Genomic DNA, 21,799 nt, shown 5'->3' with positions numbered 1-21,799 from the left:
GAAAGGGATGCGGCGTTGCTTCTCGCCCGTGTAAAGGTCACGCATTCCAGACGTGGTTATGAGTGAACAGTTGGCACAAGAGTCTGAAAAGAGCAAGAGAGGAAGCAACCCTGCCCCATGTGAGGAACAAACTCACGACCTTCAGATTATGAGATTGACACACTACCTACTACGCCAATGAGGCCGGCTGCAGTGCATGTGTCGGAAAGTTTGCCTCACGTGAATTTCAGTCACCTATACACTAATCTTGCGACGCCCTCTGCTGGATGTTGCATTTGCCTTTTGATCTCACCGATACTTTTTTGGTCTGTTTCTGTTGCGAGTCCGTCTTTCAGATCTCACCTAGCACAAGTCTCTCTGGCTGAAGTGGCCTCTCTGCTTCAGCATCGTGCCCTCACTCAGCCATTAAAAATGTCACTCGGACTTCTGACATGCTGACATGAAATGTCAAGAGAGAGTGGCGGAGACGCTTAAGCCAGAGAGAAGATGAAAAGGGGGCGTGGCTGCGAAATGCTTGACAGCTGCACGATGCTCTCCATGAAAGGCATGACCACAGGCTAAAAGACACCTTTCAGCACATCAAGCTCTAAGCACACACCTAGAGAACGCAGGAATTGATGCTGCTACTTCCCACATGCAAGGCAAGCGCTGTACCATACAAGCCAAACCCGCTTGCTGGGGCTTATGCCTCGGCGTCACCTAGTGCCACTTGTTCCCCTCTTACCAGGCAAAGTTCACTGCCCTTCGTCTGCAAGGCAACCGTGTAATTGCGGCTTTCTTGACTTATTGATGAAGGTCTGACTGGACGAGCGAATGACGCCTCTCCCCCATCCTCAAGCTCACTGACAGATTGAAATAGCCAATGTTGCCGTGGCTCGTTGGTCTAGTGGTATGATTCTCGCTTAGGGTGCGAGAGGTCCCGGGTTCAACTCCCGGACGAGCCCTCGTGTGCTCTTTTCCTCCTCTTCCACAAGACTGGGAACTGATATCCACATCACTTCGCAGCGTCTGCTTATGGCAAACGATGGAATGTGACTAATGACTGAACGAGCCTGGCGAATTCTCATCACGTGGCACAATGAGAGCGTGCAGTCAGCTCTCCAAGGCGGCAACCTCATTGCTCGTTCAAAAGAACACGTACTGAAAACTCATCACCACTATGTCGTAGATGAGCACCGCGATCGCTTGTTGTCATGCGTCCTTACTTGGGAAATGCAAAAGCAAAAACTGCCCTCTCTCAGCCACCGAAACGTGTGCGGCTCGCCTTGCGCTCTCTGCGCCTCGCATATTTGTGGAGCTGTCTGCTCTTCTTTCTGTTGAAGTACTCAAGTTACGGGGCGTCCTGCAGCCTATGATGTTCTCACTGAGAGCTTTCAAGATTTGAAGGAAAACTACGAGCTTGATGGCTCAAGTCGAACAAATGTGATTGTTAAGCAATCGATGATCAAAAGCACGTCTTCTAACAATTTGTGAGAGTATTATCAGCACTGTTTTCACTCGGATATACTTCTCACTTGCTAAGCTGACAAACTGGACGAGAAAATGCTGGAGACGCACTCAGTGCAGACTGAGGTTGGGAAGGAGGTGTGGCCCTTCAACGCTTGACAACTGAAGGACATTCTCTCCACAACGGAGGAGCACCTATCAGAAGTCGCAGAGGCTAAATTAGAGCACCGGGCTCCCAGAGCTCCAAACTCAGACCTGGAGGATGCGGGAATCGATCCCGCTATCTCTCGCATGCGAAGCGAGCGCTCTACCATTTGAGCTAATCCCCCGCGCTTCATGCTTCTCGGCATCATGTCTTAACGCCTCTGCCCCTCTTGCCAGGCACCGCCCACTGCCCTTGGTCTGCAAGGCAGTCCTTTCAAGTGCGATGACGACGCTGGGACCTTCGTTGCCTATTGTACGAGCTGAACTTTTGTGCTCATCAATTCAACCCTCTTTCCATCAACTCATCTTGTCTTTTGACGCTTCGTGTTTTGCGCTCCTTTGACTATCGGCATATCGGGTGACTGCAAACACTGAAGTTCTTGCTTACGGAGTGTGGAACATTGTTTTCAAGTGATTGCTGTTCTGTCATGTTGACGCCGAGTGAATCAGTGTTCTGATGTGTGACAGTGACAGTGAAGCTCTGCTCTGTGTGCTTTAGGAGAGCTGATGTCCTCTGTGAAAGAAGAGGCCCCAGAGTACTATGACGATGCTGTAACTATACCTCAGAGTCCAGATGCCTTGTCAGGTGGGTTATTTCAGTCCAGTCCCAAAGAGAAACCTTGTACCAATCCCAGAAACTCTGAGTCTCTCTCCTCTATGTACTGCAGACCACATCACACTGAGTCTGTTTATTCTGCTGCCAGTGTCCAGCTCCTCTTCAAATATTTCACAAGGATACAAAGCATTGCCTTCTCTGTTCTGATACAGGCTGCACTGTTGTCAGTCACCATCTCAATTTAAAAAAATGGAATGGGTTTGAAATGTATTATATAATCAGGTTGCCTGATCCCCTGTATTTTATATCTGATGTGTAACAGTAAAACTGTCTCTGTGTGCTTCAGGAGAGCTGATGACTTCTGTGAAAGAAGAGGCTCCAGAGTACTATGATGATGCTGTAACTGTGCCCCAGAGCCCAGACACAGTGTCAGGTGAGTTATCATAAATAAGACTTGGTAGTACACTCTGTACCAGCCTGCATTAGCCTTTGTCATTAGAAATAAACACTACCTGGAAGAGAAATAGTCTCTGACAAGCCAGTATGTGTCAGAATGACAGCGAGATTACTGACCTGCTCTTCTGTTCACAGGGAGACTCCTCTCTGATGCGGCACCTTCTGGATACAGTGTGGATGACAGTGAGGGAGACCCCACTTTAGGTAAAGGGGACTACAGCCAGGGATCTCGGTGTGAGTGAGGTAGTTCAGGGATGAAGAAGATGATCCCCAGTAATCAATCGCTGTGCCAATCTCATCCAAGACAAGAGGGCACCAGGTCTAAGTGGTGGCTCAAATTGTGCTGTGTCCTGCATGGATCAATAGTAGCTAATACAGAGTCCTGATTGCATACCTCAGATGTCAGATCTAAGTGGGGAATTGATTCTGTTTTTTTATGTTCTGCTAGAGTATCTATTGGCTTGCCTTTATCAGCTGTGTTGGAAAGATAATCTGTGCTTCGTCTCAGGAAAAAATCATCAGTACTGTCATTTTATTCTGTGCGTATGGCCGTTATTTAAAGTATATAAAAATCACGAGTTCATAGATTTCTCCAAATATCAACGACACCTTGTAAACCTGTGATAAGAATTCCTTCAATCCAATAGTTTCACTCCAGGGAAAAGGCAGGGAAACATAGAGAATTCTTATTTAAAGACAACATCCGTATTGGATTGCATGTAAGCAGGCATCACTCAGAATTCCTAATATGATTCTGAATTCAGTTTTGCAGTTCTTTAGTGTTTTACTACTTTCAGAGAGTCCTTTATTGACCTTGCTGAAGCAGAGAAGCGACATAATCACAAATGTGACCAGTTTTTTTGCTGTTTCTGGTTAATAATGATTATTATTTTGTATTTTGATTAGTATTTTTCGTAGCATTCTTCTTCAGCTTTTAAGTTATTTGGTGAGCAAGAACCACTGAGAACGAATCTGAATGTGTGAGCCCATTTCAAAAAATAAAAAAAATAAGTTATATAAATCAAACCTTTTCTTCTGTAGTAATTTCATTTGATATTAAAATTAGTCCTGATTTACAATTTTTGGACATGGTTCATCTTAAATAATTTTGTAATAAGTTTCAGTTTAGGAAAATCATGCCCCAAAGCTACCAAAACTGGTAATGTTCACATAATGTGTAATGCAATAGCAGCAGTTGGGGTGGGAAACAAAAGGCATCTTTTGGTATGAATCCTAAAACTTCATAGATGGCGTTCTAGGATTTCTTGCTTCAGATAAAGCTGTCAATACAACATAGATTTCTACTCAGTCAATATCAGCAGTGTTATCACTACCAAACGCTAAATATAGATCCTGGCAATACTTCATGAGTTGTTCATTAGAAAATTGTTTATGTTTTTTTTTAACATATTTTCAATACCAGACAAAAAGTCGAAAGTTTCAATTTCATGCAACTGATGAAATCTCTCTTCGATGGAAGTTATAAGTACAGTACATCCAAAATACTGCGGAATCAATCAAATTTACATGTTTCTTGTGGATCCAGAAGATCATTTTGAGACTCAAAACATGCCTGTCTTTTCTTTTTTCGAGGACGAAGGAGTAGGAGCAGGAGTAGCAGTAATGGCAAGAACATGTTTAGAGTTCAGCACTTCTCATTTCTAATGCGGAGCCATCGACTCGGAAAGCACCAGCCCCGATAAAATAAATTGCAGAATTGCTGCCTACACGCTTTGAATTGCTGGCATTCTCTGAAAGCGTTCCTTTTTGAGGGTTCATGAAATTCCTCACATTTGAGCCAACACTAAAATATTTCATTTGGGGTCGCCTAATTCATAGTGCAAACCGAATCTACAGGGGAATGGTGTGGCACATGAAGCCGTTTGTTATTCTGTTGTGAGGTGTGAGGGGCGGAATGCAAATCGAGTTGGTGAATAGAAAATGAAACAGGAGTCACTTCTTGAGCTACAAATTCCAAAAAGTATGAAAACCTGTGCATTTTAACAGTGCAGAATACTCACAAATTGCACTGAGTTGCTTGCTTTCTTCTGCTGCTTTTATATTTCAGTCATTCACTGTCAGCTAGCACTGGAACAATTCAAGAGAGGTAAAAACAGAAGCAGTCAGGAGTGGGGTTTGAACCCACGCCTCCATTTGGAGACCAGAACACCCAAGCCAGCTGAAAAGACACACATCCTTGAGTCTGGCGCCTTAGACCACTCGGCCACCCTGACAAGCAAAAGCAAGGTGTGTGCTGAATGCACCAGTAGTTGACTAAACTGAGATTCTTCCCTGAAATTATTTGCTTGCGAAGAGCCAAGTTGCCTTGAATGGATCTTGGAATTCAAATATACGGATGGATTGTTATTTGGTTGTGAGTTTTGAGGGGCGTATTATAAATTGAGTTGGTGAAAATGCGCTTTTTGTTAGTCTGTCGGGAGGCTGCACAAGGTGTTTAGAGGGAGAACGTCTAAAAGACAGGCTCTCTATGTTTAACATCAAGGCAGATTTATTTTTTCTCAATGGAAATGCTCATCAGCGCTTTCAGCTTTACGTAGGGAATAACATCTGCTGAGATCACTTTTGAGCCAGTGCACATGGTAATGTGCCACCAAGTACATTTAATATTGGCTGTGGTAGCGAGCTGCTTTTGTTTGTGAGGCTTTTACTTCTTCAAGCTGAATTATCGGCAGGAGTAGTTTATTAAATCTTTGCTCATAGCGCTCCATCAGAAATACCTTGTCCATGTTCAAAAGAGATCAGAGGATTTACTTCATACTTTCACATAGCATACCTTACACGAAAGATTTAAATGGGGAATTGATTGTGCTTCTTGATGTTGTTCCTGTGGTTGCCTTGGTTACAATGGTGAACATTCTTCCACGTTCTGCTAGAGTATCCACTGGGTGGGCTTTATCAATTGGCTCGGATAGGTCATCAGTGCTCCGTCTCCAGAAAAATAATCAGCACTGTCTTTTTTCTGTGTGCATGACCGTCTTTTAAAACATATAAAATCACGAGTTCATTGATTTCTCCAAATAACAACAATACATTTTAACCCAGCGGTTAGCATTCCTCCAATCCAATAGTTTTACTCCAAGTAAAAAGCAGCGCAATATATAGAGAGATGATATTCAAAGATTTCAATGTTCTTATTGGATTGCCTGTATGCAGATATCGCTCAGAATTGCTAATATGATTTTAATTCAGTTTTTCTCTACTACTTTCAGAGTTTTTTATTGACCTTGCTGAAGCAGAGAAGTGACATAATCACAAATGCGACCAGTTGTGCAGCTGTTTCTGGTTAATAATGATTAATGCGAAAAAAAAACAGCTCCTTGCATTCAGAGCAAGAGCAACCAACATGCTCACTTGTTGAGTTGGGTATTTTCCAAGCTACTGTTCCTTAGCTGTAAAGTTATGTGGTGAGCAAGGACCTCTGAATCCATCAAGAAGACAGGAAAACTAATATCGCACTGCCGTCTTGTGTACAAAATATTTGTTCAGCTCTAACGTCTGTGTGCGTTGACAAGGCATCTCAAAAGGATGTATTAAATAAGAAAATGATCCTTTATGATACCATTCCTGTGGTTGGAGCGTTGTTTCGCCCTTTTACATTCTACAATTTTTACAGACAAGGTTTTATCACTGGAGTTGTACAGAACAAGTGTGCATCAGTCCATGAAAATCATCAGTACTGCTGGTTTTTAACGCTTGCGTTAAAAGACAAAGCAAAGGATATAACCTGTAAATGTCTTCATGTCTTACAGGTTATGAAATACAATTTCTTCCTTTCTTAATAATTTCTTAGTATTGATAGATGCTTTTTTGGAATTTTAACAAAATCACAATTACAGACATTTGGGGTTAAACTGTTATTCACATACTCTAACAAAGAGAAACGTTAGTGTCTTCCAGTTTGTGAGCCCATTTCTCAAAATATAAAAAAAATAAGTTATAAATATTGAATTGTTCTATTTTGTAGGCTTGCATAGTCTTATTCATATTTCAGTTAAACATTTTCTTCTGTAGTAATTTCATTTGATATTATATTAATCCTGATTTACAATTTTTGGACATGGTTCATCTTAAATAATTTTGTAATTAGTTTCAGTTTTGGAAAATCGCACCCAGAAGCTACCAAAACTGGTAATGTTCATGTAATGTGTAATGCAATAGCAGTATTTTGGGTGAGAAAACAAAAGGCATTTCTTGGTATGGATCCCAACACTTCATAAGCGGCGTTCAAGGACTTCTCGCTTCGGATAAAGCTGTCAATACATCATAGATTTTTACTCAATCAATATCAGCAGTGTTATCGCTACCGAACGCTAAATATAGATCCTGGCAATACTTCGTGAGATCTTTGTAAGAAAATCCAAAATACTACAGAAGCAATCAAAGGTATATGTTTCTTTTGGATCGAGAGGAGGATAATTATGAGACTCGAAACATGCCTGTCTTTTCTTTTTTTGAGGACAAATGGATTATTGAGGTGTAAAGATGGGTTCAAAACCAATCATCTGCTATTGCTGCTGTTTCTTTGATAGTTTCTTCAAATCCTTCAACTGATCATCGATATCGAGGAATAATATTACACAAATTGTGGTTTTCTGTTAATTGCCAATTTTATTGTAATTACATCTTTGTTTACAGATGTCTTGCATGTATCACAAGGTATAATAGTCGCTGTGCGTCCTCAGCTAAAATGTTTAAAAAGTACGACATAAGTACAATATGCTTAACAACATTTATGGTTATATCTATATTAAAATGAAGGTAAATATACCAAGATATTAAAATACAATTTTAAAGTCCTAACCTAACAATGCTTGTGAAGTTTTCCAATAAATCCGAACTGTAATTTTGAATTATTATTGCTGAGAATGCAAAGAGAGTACAAATATCAAATTCAATGAGTGAAAATACAAAAGTAGTTCACTAAACTGAGTTTCTTCCCTGAAATGATTTGCTTGCGAAACACTAAGCAGCTTTGAACGGATCGCGGGAATCAGATATAAGATGGGTTAAGAGTGTGCTTTCCAACTTTTGAGTAACATTTTTCTTTGATAGGGCGGAGTTGTCTTCACAATCTGGGTTAAATCAAAAGGAGTGACGTCAGTACAAAACAGCTTTCCTTCTTGGGGAACAACGGTTGTGTTCCATATTTCTAACTATTTTGGTTTCGAGATCTCAATTTAGTGTGAAACATAAAAGCCAGCCGGCTAAATGGTCTTTCAACTAATCGCCCGTGCAGGGATCAAACCCCAGCTGCTGGTACGAGTAGCGTAAGGCTCTGCAACATGCAGACGAGGAACTAATCTCTGCTTCTTCATTATATACACAGTGAGCTATATTTGCAAGCCTACTGCCCCCTACGGGCTCTGTATTTCATTGCGGTACAAGACCGGTCGTGGAGACTTCTCGGTCTCGGTGAAAGTGATACACTCCGTAAAATTTCAAGACATTCATTTGTTTTTAAAGGAAAATCACCAACAGCGGCCGAGATCTATTGGAGGTTTTTTTTTTCATTCTATACTGCGATTTCTGAAGGGTACCCTGTGAAAATACGAGTTTTGACGAGAAGGGATAGACATATATGGTCAGCAGGCTTGGGGAATTGGACCTTATGGTGAAGGCTGCGGGCTCAGCAGCAGCAGACCCTGATCAGTATCGGTTGACTCCGATATTTACCTTAGTGTCGATATACTAAGATGTTTTGGTAACGAGGAAGGAGGGACAAAGCAATTTGGCAGAATGTGTGCTATTTTGTTGACTATAAATCCCCACATGCTGTGTTCAGAGGGTCATTATTAAAAAAAACGTAACAGTAAAATCTCTTGTACTTCACGATTATGAGTGCCTGTTACATTGTGTCTCACACCTCAGTGTCAGAATTGTGAGACGATTTTGTAATCAGCAGAAATTGCATTCACCTTTTCCCAATGCATTCTCACATGCCATTTTCTCCCATGCCATGTTCAGAGGGTCATATTTTTAAAATGGTACAGTAAAATGTCCTGAAGTTCAGGATTGTGACAGTCTGTTATATTGTGTCTCACACCTTGATGTCAGAAATATGAGACAATTTTAAAATCAGGAGGGAGGGCCCTAGCAATATAACAAACATTGCATTTACCATTTGACAATGTATTCTCTCATGCCATGTTCAGAGGGTCGTATTTAAAAAACGGTACAGTACAATGTCCTGAAGTTCAGGATTTTGATAGTCTTTTCCATTGTCTCTCACTCATCTGTGTCAGAATTTTTAGACATTTTTATAACCAGGAGGTAGGTTCACAGCAATAAGCAGAAAGTGTGATCACCCTCTGCTCATCCTCAGTTAACCATATATTCTCATATGCCATGTTCTAAATATCCCATTTAAAACTGCTATATTAAAATTTCTTGCAAAATCCAAGAGTTTGAGACTTTTTATGACCAGAAGGCAAGGTCGTGGAAAATATGCAGAAAGTGCCAGTGAACTTATGTTTTGCCTTTGTCTTATTTACTCGTTGAATAACATGCCAGATTGTATTATTGTGAGTTGTGTTTCTGAAATGTGTTTCATACAAAAATGCAATTTGGACAGTCTCTACTTACATATTCCCCTTTACTGAGGATATGTACAGTAATACATCCGGATAAGTATTTTTAAAAATGACTGTAGAGAGCCATCTACAGGCGAAAGGCGGCATGACATCACAACAGCAGCATTTAAGATGGAACGAAAAACGCGAAGAAGCTGGCGAATAAGAAGCCAACTTCAGCCTCGTTAATGCAATAGCATTAGGTGAGGTGAGGTGGGAAAAAAAGCAAATTTTATGCTTCAAATTCAATACATTTTATTTATTATGAATGTGCCGGAAATTTTTCAGTACTTTAGAGGGTTCTGCCATTTTAGATGTTATGCTGTTCCTGTCTGATTTATCAAATGTGTCATTTAAATCTCCCGTCATTTCTATATCAGTCTGAAGGCCTTGAAGTAAAGATTGCAATTCATCCAAAAATGCAATTCATCCAAAAAAAGTTTCCCACTGGTGATACATACAAGGAAATGAATGTACATTATCCCCCAAAATCAACAAATTTAAAATCAAATACCTCCCTCATCTGCAGGTGGAGAGAATAATGTCAGAATAAATACAGGTTTAAAAGTCAAGAGCATTGATAGTCCTATTTGAAAATGACACTAAAATGCTCACAATATATTAAAAAGCTCTGTAAAATAATAAAAAATAAAACAAGGTAAAAATAAATAATACACAGTTATAAAGCTCAGGAATTATCAATGGGAAGTTACAATGGGTTGATATGATTTAAAAAATAAAATGTTTGAAAAAAATCCACTTACAATATGCTAAAAATGGCAAGAATACTTAAAACAGGTGTGTAAAATTAAAAAATAAATAAAACAAGTTAAAAATAAATACTAAATGGTTTTAAAATTCAGGAATGTGATTGGTCAGATGCTTACGATGAGTGTTGCTGGTGTTTCGTGTGATTTACCGAAATGAAAAAAATATTCAATTTAAAAAACGGCAAGAGCTCGTATGAAAAAAAAGTTCTTCAGTATCTTTGTTGTAACAGCTGCACCAGAACTAGTGTATTCATATACATCAGAAAAGTAGCTGAACTTGACTGATTTATATTCAGTTATATGCATTGGGGACGAAAAGGAGACTTACAGTGCCTTGCGAAAGTATTCGGCCCCCTTGAACTTTTCAACCTTTTGCCACATTTCAGGCTTCAAACATAAAGATATAAATTTTTTATTTTATGTGAAGAATCACCAACAAGTGGGACACAATTGTGAAGTGGAACGAAATCTATTGGATTTTTGAAACTTTTTTAACTAATAAAAAAATGAAAAGTGGGGCGTGCAAAATTATTCGGCCCCCTTGCGTTAATACTTTGTAGAGCCACCTTTTGCTGCGATTACAGCTGCAAGTTGCTTGGGGTATGTCTCTATCAGTTTTGCACATCGAGAGACTGAAATTCTTGCCCATTCTTCCTTGCAAAACAGCTCGAGCTCAGTGAGGTTGGATGGAGAGCGTTTGTGAACAGCAGTTTTCAGCTCTTTCCACAGATTCTCGATTGGATTCAGGTCTGGACTTTGACTTGGCCATTCAAACACCTGGATACGTTTATTTGTGAACCATTCCTTTGTAGATTTTGCTGTATGTTTGGGATCATTGTCTTGTTGGAAGATAAATCTCCGTCCCAGTCTCAGGTCTTTTGCAGACTCCAACAGGTTTTCATCCAGAATGGTCCTGTATTTGGCTGCATCCATCTTCCCCTCAATTGTAACCATCTTCCCTGTCCCTGCTGAAGAAAAGCAGGCCCAAACCATGATGCTGCCACCACCATGTTTGACAGTGGGGATGGTGTGTTGAGGGTGATGAGCTGTGTTGCTTTTACGCCAAACATATCGTTTTGCATTGTGGCCAAAAAGTTCGATTTTGGTTTCATCTGACCAGAGCACCTTCTTCCACATGTTTGGGGTGTCTCCCAGGTGGCTTGTGGCAAACTTTAGACGAGACTTTTTATGGATATCTTTGAGAAATGGCTTTCTTCTTGCCACTCTTCCATAAAGGCCAGATTTGTGCAGTGTAAGACTGATTGTTGTCCTATGGACAGACTCTCCCACCTCAGCTGTAGTTCTCTGCAGTTCATCCAGAGTGATCATGGGCCTCTTGGCTGCATCTCTGATCAGTCTTCTCCTTGTCTGAGCTGAAAGTTTAGAGGGACGGCCAGGTCTTGGTAGATTTGCAGTGGTCTGATACTCCTTCCATTTCAAGATGGTCGCTTGCACAGTGCTCCTTGGGATGTTTGAAGCTTGGGAAATCTTTTTGTATCCAAATCCGGCTTTAAACTTCTCCACAACAGTATTACGGACCTGCCTGGTGTGTTCCTTGGTCTTCATGATGCTCTCTGCGCTTTCAACAGAACCTTGAGACTATCACAGAGCAGGTGCATTTATACAGAGACTTGATTACACACAGGTGGATTCTATTTATCACCATCAGTCATTTAGGACAACATTGGATCATTCAGAGATCCTCGCTGAACTTCTGGAGTGAGTTTGCTGCACTGAAAGTAAAGGGGCCGAATAATTTTGCACGCCCCGCTTTTCATTTTTTTATTAGTTAAAAAAGTTTCAAAAATCCAATAGATTTCGTTCCACTTCACAATTGTGTCCCACTTGTTGGTGATTCTTCACATAAAATAAAAAATTTATATCTTTATGTTTGAAGCCTGAAATGTGGCAAAAGGTTGAAAAGTTCAAGGGGGCCGAATACTTTCGCAAGGCACTGTACATGGATTTTATTAGGTTTTAGGAATCAGAAAATTTATTTGTACGTTTATGCCTACGAGCAGAAATAACTTCCTGCTTTCAGCGCTTTTATTGTTTCTGCTTGTAACCTCGAACAGAGAAACCCGGTACTGACTCACAGAAACGCCCCGGAGTTTCTGTGTTTCTGGGATTTAAGAGGGATGTACTGTATGAAGACAGTAAAGGGAGTTTTTTTTCCCGCTGTAGAGTATGAAGGCGGTGTGACGAGTCTGGAGGGTGGAGACGCGCATTCCGCACGGGGAGCGCAGAACAACGAGTTTCCCCTGCAGCTCACCGAGTCCTGTCCTATATAACCGCTGAGCCTGGGACACACTGAATCTCTAACCAGCGTTGGCGATGTAAAGGGTTAAACCCAGAAGTCGAGAGTGGAGTTTTTGTATAAGTGTAAGATTAAGGGAATAGGGTTTTGGGGAGTTTGGTGCACAGAAGAGGTTTCGGTTTAGGTTTAGTTTGCTTTTGACACATTTGTAACGGCCATGGCGGCCTGTAGATTCGGCATGCGCCGTTACTTTTGCGCACGTTTGGTGAATAAGGGTGGTGAGGGTTCGGCTCACTCGGGTGATATTTCACGGTTGGACTTTTTAAGGAAGGTGTTACAGAAAGGATTAAGGCATTAGATGTCAAATGCTTAATCACTTTTCTGAAGGGAATTGGTTTTGACATTAGTTTCAATCGGCGAAGTTACTGGAAGAATTTTGGATGAAAATAGAGGAGAAAAAAAGATGTGGGCCTAATTAGAATGTTTGAATGGCAGAAGCTGATGGATCTTTCTAATGTGGTGTGAGCCTGGTCAGTACCTGGAGGGGAGACCTCCTGGGAAAAACCAAGGTTGCTGCTGGAAGAGGTGTTAGTGGTGCCAGCAGGGGGCGCTCACCCTGTGGTCTGTGTGGGTCCTAATGCCCCAGTATAGTGACGGGGACACTATACTGTAAACAGGCGCCGTCCTTCGGATGAGACGTAAAACCGAGGTCCTGACTCTCTGGGGTCATTAAAAATCCCAGGGCGTTTCTCGAAAAGAGTAGGGGTGTAACCCCGGCATCCTGACCAAATTTCCCATTGGCCCTTACCAATGATGGCCTCCTAATAATCCCCCTCTATGAATTGGCTACATTACTCTGCTCTCCTCCCCACTGAGAGCTGATGTGTGGTGAGCGTTCTGGCGCACTATTGCTGCTGTCGCATCATCCAGGTGGATGCTGCACATTGGTGGTGGTGGAGGGGAGTCCCTATTACCTGTAAAGTGCTTTGAGTGGAGTGTCCAGAAAAGCGCTATATAAGTGTAAGCAATTATTATTGATTAATAGGACTGTGATTGTTCGCATGTTTAATGAGATGGTGATGAAGGAAGATGTTGTGACATGGTTGTCTAAGTATTGTTTAGTGAAAGGTGAGCTTCAGAAAGTCTTGGATGATGATGGCATCTGGAACTGTTCATGGAGAGTACCTGTTTCATTGCATGAAGACAAAAAATGGTTATGGTGGATTTAAACACATTCCTTCTTTGATTGGATTATGTGAAAATAGAGGCCTTGTGTTCTACCAAGGGCAGCCAAAACCGTGCAGGAGATGTGGGGAGCTGGGTCACTTTGTGGATGCCTGTACAAAGGTGGTGTGTGGTAAGTGCAAGGAAACTGGACATGCATATACTGAATGTACAAGCGTGAGGAAATGTAATCTCTGTGAGTGTGAAGGTCATGTGTTTAAAGACTGTCCAAATTCCTTTGCAAATAGAACAAAACTGGTAAGACCGATGCAAAAACAGGAAGAGTTTGAAGAGGTATTTAGGGCTGGAGCAGTGGTTCTGGATCAGGAACTGGATGTGGTTGACGTTGAAGAAAGTGGTGAAAAAGAGAGCGAGGGTTCAGAATGGAGTGAAGGAGATGAGGCTGAGGTAGAAGAGAATGATAATGTTGCAAAAAGTGAGGTGGAATCTGATTTGATTGGTAGCATCTCTTCCAATAGCCTGCCACCTGTGGAGACTGAAAGTGCTCAAATGAAATGTACAGAACAGTGGGTGCAGTCTAAAAGAGACATTGGATTTAGAAAATGATTTAACTCCGAGCAGAGTGAGGGAAGATCATTTTCCAAGTCCTCAGGTAGGTTCTCCCATGGGTTTAGATGTCTCCAATATATGTGATCTTACTGACCAAGCTTCAGAACCAGAGACTCAAGGATGGCAGGTGGAGAAATATCCTATGGATTGTGGGGGTGGTGGAGGAGGAGACAATTAAAGCAAAAGTGGGGGGGGGAGGCCTGTATAGTAGGTGTCTATACACTTGAATGATTGTAGCCAGATCTTTTAGTCTCCCCTGGTCCTACTTTAAGTATGGCTCTTAATATTGTGTCCATAAATGTGAGAAGCATTCGCTCCAAGTTAAGGGCAAGGACTATATTATCATTTGTGAGGAAGGTAACTGCTGATATTGTGTTGTTACAGGAGTGTGGGTTACCCTTTAAAAACTGCTATAAGGATATGGAAGAACTGTGGACATTGGGCCGATCAACCTGGTGTGGGTCCAAAGAAAATAAATCTGATGGTATAGCTGTTCTAATTAAAAATAAGATGGTAGAGGTACGACAGCACCTTGTAATGAAACCAGGGAGAGCACTGGTGGTATATCTGGGTTTCATGAATGTCTAATTTAAACGCTTAAATATATATTGTCTGAGTTGCTCACATGACAGATATGTCCTAATTCAGGAACTGAGTATATTTATTGGGATGGGATTTTAATTCTCTTTTAGAAAGAGAAGGCAGAATAACGGGCGAGAGACAGGTCCAATTTGATAAATCATCAATATTATTGCAAACATTATGTAAAGATTTTAAACTGAAAGATGGCTTCAAACTTCATAGTCAGGGGAGGGCAGGTTTCACATGCCACAAGTCTAATGGGACCCAAGGCTCACGCATTTTGTTTTGGTACTTGATTTTACTTGCATGACCGCAGGCCTAACCCCTGTTTTTTTTTTTCTCTGACCATTGTCTACTGTCATTTACAATTTCTATTCCAACAGCTGTTACTGTGGAGAAGGGTGTGTGGAAGCTCGATATTTTGCTTCTGGAAGGTGAGGTAGTGACGCACAGGTTCAGGGAAAGATATAAGGAATGGCGGTCTTTGTATGACCTGTTTGGCACAAGAGCACAGTGGCTGACCCTGCGCTCTGACCCCCAGCTTCTCTCCCTGTCTGTGTGTCTCATGGAGTTAGAAAGACTACAAGCTGTGCAAACTTCCAAATCTGTAACATCATTTCAAGGGTGTATGATAGATCATTCACAAGATCAAATGGCTGTTTATTATTGTAAGAACTGTAGTTCACTATTGTTCTTTTGACTCTTGAGCTTGCATTATACAGCCGTTGAGTGCATTTTAAACCTAAGAGATATCCAACTGATTCAACCTGTCTGATGAATGTTAAATGGGTTGTGACTTTTGGCAAAGTTTTTTGCAACATTATTTGTTTCATGAATACCATTCATCTCTATAACAACTTTCCTGTACCCTGAACATATGTTTTAAATTGCTTGATCCCATTTGGTGCAACCTTTGCGTTGTACTTGTAATGTGTTGTTTGCATTAGGAGTGTGTTTAATAAGCAGAAAAGAAGCCCGTTTCTTCTATTGCTTCTGATCTTATACAGTGGTCAGAATCTCTCATCCAAAAGCTGATGAGTAGGAGGGGGGGAAATTAGTGCAGATGCACAATCCATAAAAAAACATTAAAGAGCATAAAGGTTTTCATCACATGGACTTGTTTGACTGTTTAGGATTAATGTTTTGGTGGCAGATCAATTAAAGGACAACAACCAGAAACACTGGTTCTCACACTGAATGCATTCTCCTTCAATAATCTTTTTTACCAACAGGTGAGTGGAGTTGCCATGGGCACCAGAATGGGACCCAGCTATGCCAATATCTTTGTTGGCTGGGTAGAAGAACGTTTCTTAGCTTGCTACACTGGCTATGTCCCTGACCTCTTCAAGCGATATATTGATGACTGCGTCAGTGCCGCCACATGCTCCAACGATCAGCTTAAGTGCTTCCTGCACCATTTCACCAACTTCCACCTGTCCCTCAAATATATGGTTAACATATCTTCCACTACTCTTCCGTTTCTGGACATCAACTTCTCCATCAACTACCCCAGACTCTCCACTTCTGTTTATTACAAACCCACGGTTTCATACAGCTATCTCTTGTATAGCTAATTTCACCCCAAACATACTAAAAATTCTCTCCCTTTTTCACAGTTCCTTCGGCTACAACAAATATGCAGCGACGACATCGACTTCCAGAACCAAACCCTCAAAATGTACTCCTTTTTCAACAACAGAGGATACCCCAGCAGTGTTATTGACAGGGCCCTTGCCCGAGCCAAAAACACCCCTTGGACCATCAACCCAATCAGGAACTCCCACCGTAACAACCGCATTCCTTTGGTGCTTCCCTAACACACTTCCTATCCCCAGGACTGTTAACGACAACTTTTCCATCCTACAGGATGATCCCTCCATTGGGGCCCTCTTTTCTGACTGCCCCATCATCTTATATCGTCAATCACCTAATCTGCGCAACCTTCTTGTTCACAGCTCCCTTGACCGCCCTCAGCAACCCTCCACACCAGGTACTTTCCCCTGCAACAGAGCTCGCTGTATCGCCTGCAAGTACACATCCAACACCACACTCATTCAAGGCCCCTCAGGACAATTCTGGATCACCCAGATGGCATCTTGTACCTCCAGCAACCTTATTTACTGTATCTCTTGCAGTAAATGCCCAGTTTCTCTCTATATTGGAGAAACAGGAAGGGGACTTGGAGACCGCTTCAGAGAACATGTCAGGGCTGTGAAGATTAAAGATCTCTCCAAAAACCATTGTTTCTCATTTAACCTCTGATGGCCATGACCACTCTAATCTCTCCGTCTTTGTTCTCAAAGATGGTTTTCTGAACTCATACATTAGAAAGACTACCGATACCAAACCAAACTTATCCTGCAGCTAGGATCACAACTTCCCCCTTCTCTAAACGACAGACTACTATTCTACTAAATTTTCTCCATTCATTGGAAGTTTCATTTCACACCTCTCAACACCTATTCTGACTTCACACCTCTTGATTGGCCTCTCTTTCTGTCCCCTGCTCCCGCCTCTCACCCTTCCTCCCTCCCAGCTTTTGTTCTCCCACTACATTACCTTTGCCTACTGCCTTCTCTCTCACACCTGAAGAAGGCTCCACGGCCGAAACATTGTTTTCTTTTTTTCAGCATGGAATAAACCTATTACTTGTTCCTTAACAACCGGAAACAATATCTTCGGTCTTTCCAGAGCTGTAAGTAGTCATTCCAAGTTTATTAACTTGTCTCTGTGCTTGTATGTACTCTTCAATAGCCACTGATGTTATTTACAACAGCTATTTTAAAAAAGTAAATTTGCATTCTTTGGACTTCTTTCTAAAGAATTGGCACATTTGGTGGCTCTGTGGCTAAGGATCTGCACCTGTGGCTGGAAGGTTGCTGGTTTACATCCCACGGTCGGCAGAGGAATCCTACTCCATGGGGCTCCAGAACAAGGCCCTTAACCCCAACTGTTGTTGATTGAAAGATTTTATTAAATGTGAAAAAAATCTGAATGTGAAAAAAGGTCAAAATGCTATTGAAAAAAATCAGTAATGTGAGGAAAGATGGATTGTGGGAGCCCCTTAACTACCCATGTCATGCTGTATTTCTCACTCATTCTACTGGGAGTGGTGCCGTCGCTTCTGGATAAAGTCTGTCAGTGGTCATCCCAGACGGGTCAGGTATGACTGCTCTTCGGCACAAGAGACACGTGACTTGCGAGGATCCCGACAGTGTAGACTTTCTTTCAGAGCCCGGATAGCTCAGTCGGTAGAGCATCAGACTTTTAATCTGAGGGCCCAGGGTTCAAGTCCCTGTTCGGGCGGTTGTGCCTTTCTTAAGTCTATTGTGAATCTCATTCTAAATAGTCTTTTATCTTTCACTCTTCTAGCTGTACTGTGGTTATTTTAAATGTCCATTACTTGTATTTACTGTAGTGTATTTAGTGTTTCATTTCACAAACCGAAAATGTTCAATAGATCTTGTCACTCTACTCCACGTAATCATCTAAATTAAATCACAGTAGAATACAGAACACGCAGTGAGGAGCTCACACAGTGAGTACTCTTGAATACGACGAGAGGAAAGGCACACTGCACATCTGCAGAACATCACGTCCGAGTTTACAGCGACAGCAGAGGTTAGAAGCGAAGTAGTTTTTTATTACTCGCTCGCTGAACGATCTCTCAAGAAACCTCGGTTGAGATTTAACGGGTGTCTAACAATCACGTTCAAAAAGGTGACGATAAGTTTTTTTTTTTAACTAGGTAGCCTTAATGGCAACACAGTGTGAGTAATCTTAAAGCAGCTGCAGATGGAGTAGCCGTAATGGCAACACAGTGCTTTGAGTTCGGCTTTTCTTATTTCTTCTGCAGAACCAGTGGTATCGGAATATATTGATCCGTATAAGAAGCGCTTTCGGTTTCTGATCATTTTTATTGAGCGCTGCTCTAAACTTTACATTTGCTCGGGCTAGTTTTCCCCATGAAAAAAAGACATATCCCTAATTACATGATTTCACTTTTCTTATCAACGAGTAGAAATAAAATATATACTTCATTATAAGTACCACAGGCAAGATGGCTGGTGGTCTAAGGCGTTGCGTTCAGGTCGCAGTTACCCCTGGAGACGTTTGTTAAAATCTCACTTCTAATAAAGAGGTCTTTCTCGTTAGAATAGAAACGATAGAAGCCTTAAGCAGGAAAAAAATCACAACATCTCGCATTTCACGTGTTTAATGTTAACTGTCTCAGTGGTTGCCTCGGTGATTGATGGCTCTTTTCCCTCGCAGGGTGACGGCAAACTTCTTCAGAGAGGGAGTCTCCCACGCACGGCTTTTCTTTATCAAGAGCTGAGACAACAGAAACAGACTTCAAACTGACATGAATTACTTCTTGAGCGTTTATGACTGTCTTTAAAAGCTGAGAGCAGGTGAAAAAGTGTTTGGAAATGAGGCAATGACTGCTAACAGTAAACAGAGCTGACGCTCAGCTGCAGACAAGCGCTCCTCGTTAGTATTGTAACGCTTACGGCCGACAGGTACTGTGTAAGAGCCGGCGTACCAGAGCAGGTGACGTCACCGCCCTTCCCTGTGATAGCAGGACTACAGCTACTGGGCTGTGGAGAGATCTCTCTTTAGCTCACGGGGCTGGGTCGCTGCAGAGAGACGCGGAAGTCCCGGGTTCGAGCCCCGGACGGTGTGGGGCCGACCTGATGCGGCAAGGGCGCCCGCCTGAGCCCCCGTTGCGTTACAGTATACTGCTGAGTACCCCCGCTTGTTGCGCGGTAGACCGGGGTACGTTTCTGTGACAGGGCGCTGGTTTAATTTTTTAACAACCTGACTTCACTTAAAAAGTGTGTACTGTGTACTACGTTTCGGACTAGTTAGTGCGGTAGAATATGGAGATCATCTCCAGCTTTGAGCTCAACTGCAACAAGAAGTCATACTAAATGTAGTATAGTGAGTAGAAATCGCGAGACAACAGAACGAGAGAGTAGAAGGCGGGAATATATGGTGTAAGGGCGTGATCTGTGTAGTTAACAAAATAGTTAAAATAATATAAAAACGTCTCTTTATTAAGATACACAACATTTATGGCGACGAGAGATGAGTGCTTGACGGACTCAAAGCGAGCAGAATACTGCAGATTTTTGTTCTCTTGCTGGTAGAAACGAACTTTTGAATTTTCGGACTTTTCGTTTAGCTTGCGCCATGGAAGATATGGCAGCCGCGCCGAGAAGCTTTGCTTATGCCCAGCTTTTTCTACCGCTTCTACTGAAACTCGGAGCTCCGGATTTGTATGCGGAATACAAGATATGGATGGAGTCGTACAGATTTTTTTAAATAGCCAGTGGATCTACAGAAGCTCCGGATGCCGTGAGACGTGCTACATTACTGCACTGTATCTGGGTGCCCGTGCAGCGGATTTTCGCCAACCTCCCTGTTGAAAAAGGTACATATGAACAGACTGTAGCTGCCTTAGACGCTTACTTTACACCGCAGAGAAATGTGGTTTTGGAACGGCATAAATTTAGGCAGAGAACTTCAGTTGATGCTTTTGTGACTGCACTAAGAGGACTGGCTAAATCTTGTGACTTTGGAGTATTGGAAACTGACATGTTAAGAGATCAACTTGTGGAAAAATGTGCACATAAGAGACTATAAATTGCTGCAGGAGGAAGGGCTGACTTTAGAAAGAGCTCTTACAGTCGCTAGAATTCATGAAGCAGCTCAAGCAGAATCAAGAATGCTTTCTGACCACAGTGACAAAGTGACACTGAACGGGGCGCTCGCTCAAACAAAAGCCGAGCAGCAGGACGCAGTCATGCTAGAGATATACTGTAGAAGAACAGGGGACGGCTGACATTACATGTTACAGGTGCGGACTAACAATGCACAAAGCAGATGAATGCGGAGCGTGAACAGCAAAATGTGTACACTGTAAGAAAACAGGACATTATGCACACGTCTGCAGAACATCACGTCCGAGTTTAAGGACAGCAACATCAGAGATTGGAAGCTAGGGAGTTTCAGGTCTGTGTTTTTATTATAGGTTCAAGAAAGTCTGAATACCTTTGCAAGAAGTATTTCAGAATCCCACTCAAATCCAGTACGAATGCCGCATAAATCTGCATTGTACAATTAGTATACTGTTTGTCCGTTGAATCAAACACGCCTTATGAAGCATTTCTAAAACAGGAGAGATCGTTAGGGAATGCGTCTTCCTGTAAAAATAAAATGACTTCAAGGGCACTATAAGCAGAGGTGTGAAAGCCTGCTCTACAGAAGAACTATAGCCAGAGATGCCAAAGAGGTCGAGATTTCACCACGTGAGAGAAAGCATCTCAGAAAACGAAGTTGCGGTCGTTTCCACGCGTTATAAAACCACTAGGTCAAACAACAAGAGCTGAAGAGAGTAACGCGGCCGAGCGCTCTAAGGAGTTGGCTTAAACCTCCAGTCTCTTCAGGAGCATCTGTTGGATTCGCACTGCTACAGCATATCTCCTTGTTAAGTATCCCTTTTATTGTTGTTGCTGCCTCCAGGCGATGTAAACCAGATTCAGAAAAAAATAATTTGAACAACATTATTCCCATATTTGCTCGAAGGCGCGGTGGCCAAGTGGTAAGGCGTCTGTCTCGTTAACTGAAGACCGTCGGTTCAATCCCCACCCGTGCCTGTTTCATTTGTCGCCGCTTTCCTTCAGTTTCAATGTCTTCAAAGAACTCGTAATGTAGGAGTCTCAATAGTAAAAGAACATAACTGTCGCCAGTGATTACTATTCTTGCATATCCTGCCTTGTTTTTTAGTCGACAAAGCTTGTCTCTCTTCACACCCATCTTCCGAATGATCGCCTCAGCACTGGGAAGGAACGTGCGCTTGGTAAACCCCCCCATGGTCTGATCACAAACAGATCGGGTGAGCTGTCAGTCCAGGTTGGAAGTGACGTTCGAAAGCACTAAAAATCTGACTTTGGAACGAGAAGACCGTGTTTTTTTAACGAGTAAACGATAAAATAATATACTGCCTGCAAGACTATGTCAAGTTCAAGTTCAAATTCAAGTTTATTGTCATTATACTCATATACAGGTATATATTATAACGAAATGCTATTTAGCTAGCTCTCGGACATAAGTAGTACAAAGAAAAAAACACAGAGACAGA

General features: G+C 42.0%; 5 non-coding genes across 5 annotated transcripts; 3 read left to right on the top strand and 2 right to left on the bottom strand.

The window, feature by feature from the left end:
* Positions 1–872: 872 nt before the first annotated feature.
* On the top strand, positions 873–944 carry trnap-agg (transfer RNA proline (anticodon AGG)). The gene has a single exon. It is a non-coding gene; the product is annotated as a tRNA-Pro (tRNA).
* A 758-nt stretch (positions 945–1,702) lies between these two features.
* Positions 1,703–1,775, bottom strand: trnaa-cgc (transfer RNA alanine (anticodon CGC)). Its single transcript has one exon. It is a non-coding gene; the product is annotated as a tRNA-Ala (tRNA).
* Positions 1,776–4,783: 3,008 nt separating this feature from the next.
* On the bottom strand, positions 4,784–4,896 carry trnal-caa (transfer RNA leucine (anticodon CAA)). The gene is made up of 2 exons: positions 4,859–4,896; positions 4,784–4,829 (listed from the first exon to the last, which is right to left on the bottom strand). It is a non-coding gene; the product is annotated as a tRNA-Leu (tRNA).
* Positions 4,897–17,888: 12,992 nt separating this feature from the next.
* trnak-uuu (transfer RNA lysine (anticodon UUU)) lies at positions 17,889–17,961 on the top strand. The gene has a single exon. It is a non-coding gene; the product is annotated as a tRNA-Lys (tRNA).
* A 3,281-nt stretch (positions 17,962–21,242) lies between these two features.
* Positions 21,243–21,314, top strand: trnat-cgu (transfer RNA threonine (anticodon CGU)). Its single transcript has one exon. It is a non-coding gene; the product is annotated as a tRNA-Thr (tRNA).
* Positions 21,315–21,799: the final 485 nt, after the last annotated feature.

This window comes from Atractosteus spatula, assembly GCF_055471065.1.
Source record: "Atractosteus spatula isolate fAtrSpa1 chromosome 10 unlocalized genomic scaffold, fAtrSpa1.hap1 SUPER_10_unloc_14, whole genome shotgun sequence".
Classification (NCBI taxonomy): domain Eukaryota; kingdom Metazoa; phylum Chordata; class Actinopteri; order Semionotiformes; family Lepisosteidae; genus Atractosteus; species Atractosteus spatula.
Note: the sequence above shows the minus strand (reverse complement) of the source record. Positions and strands in the feature narration are given on the sequence as shown.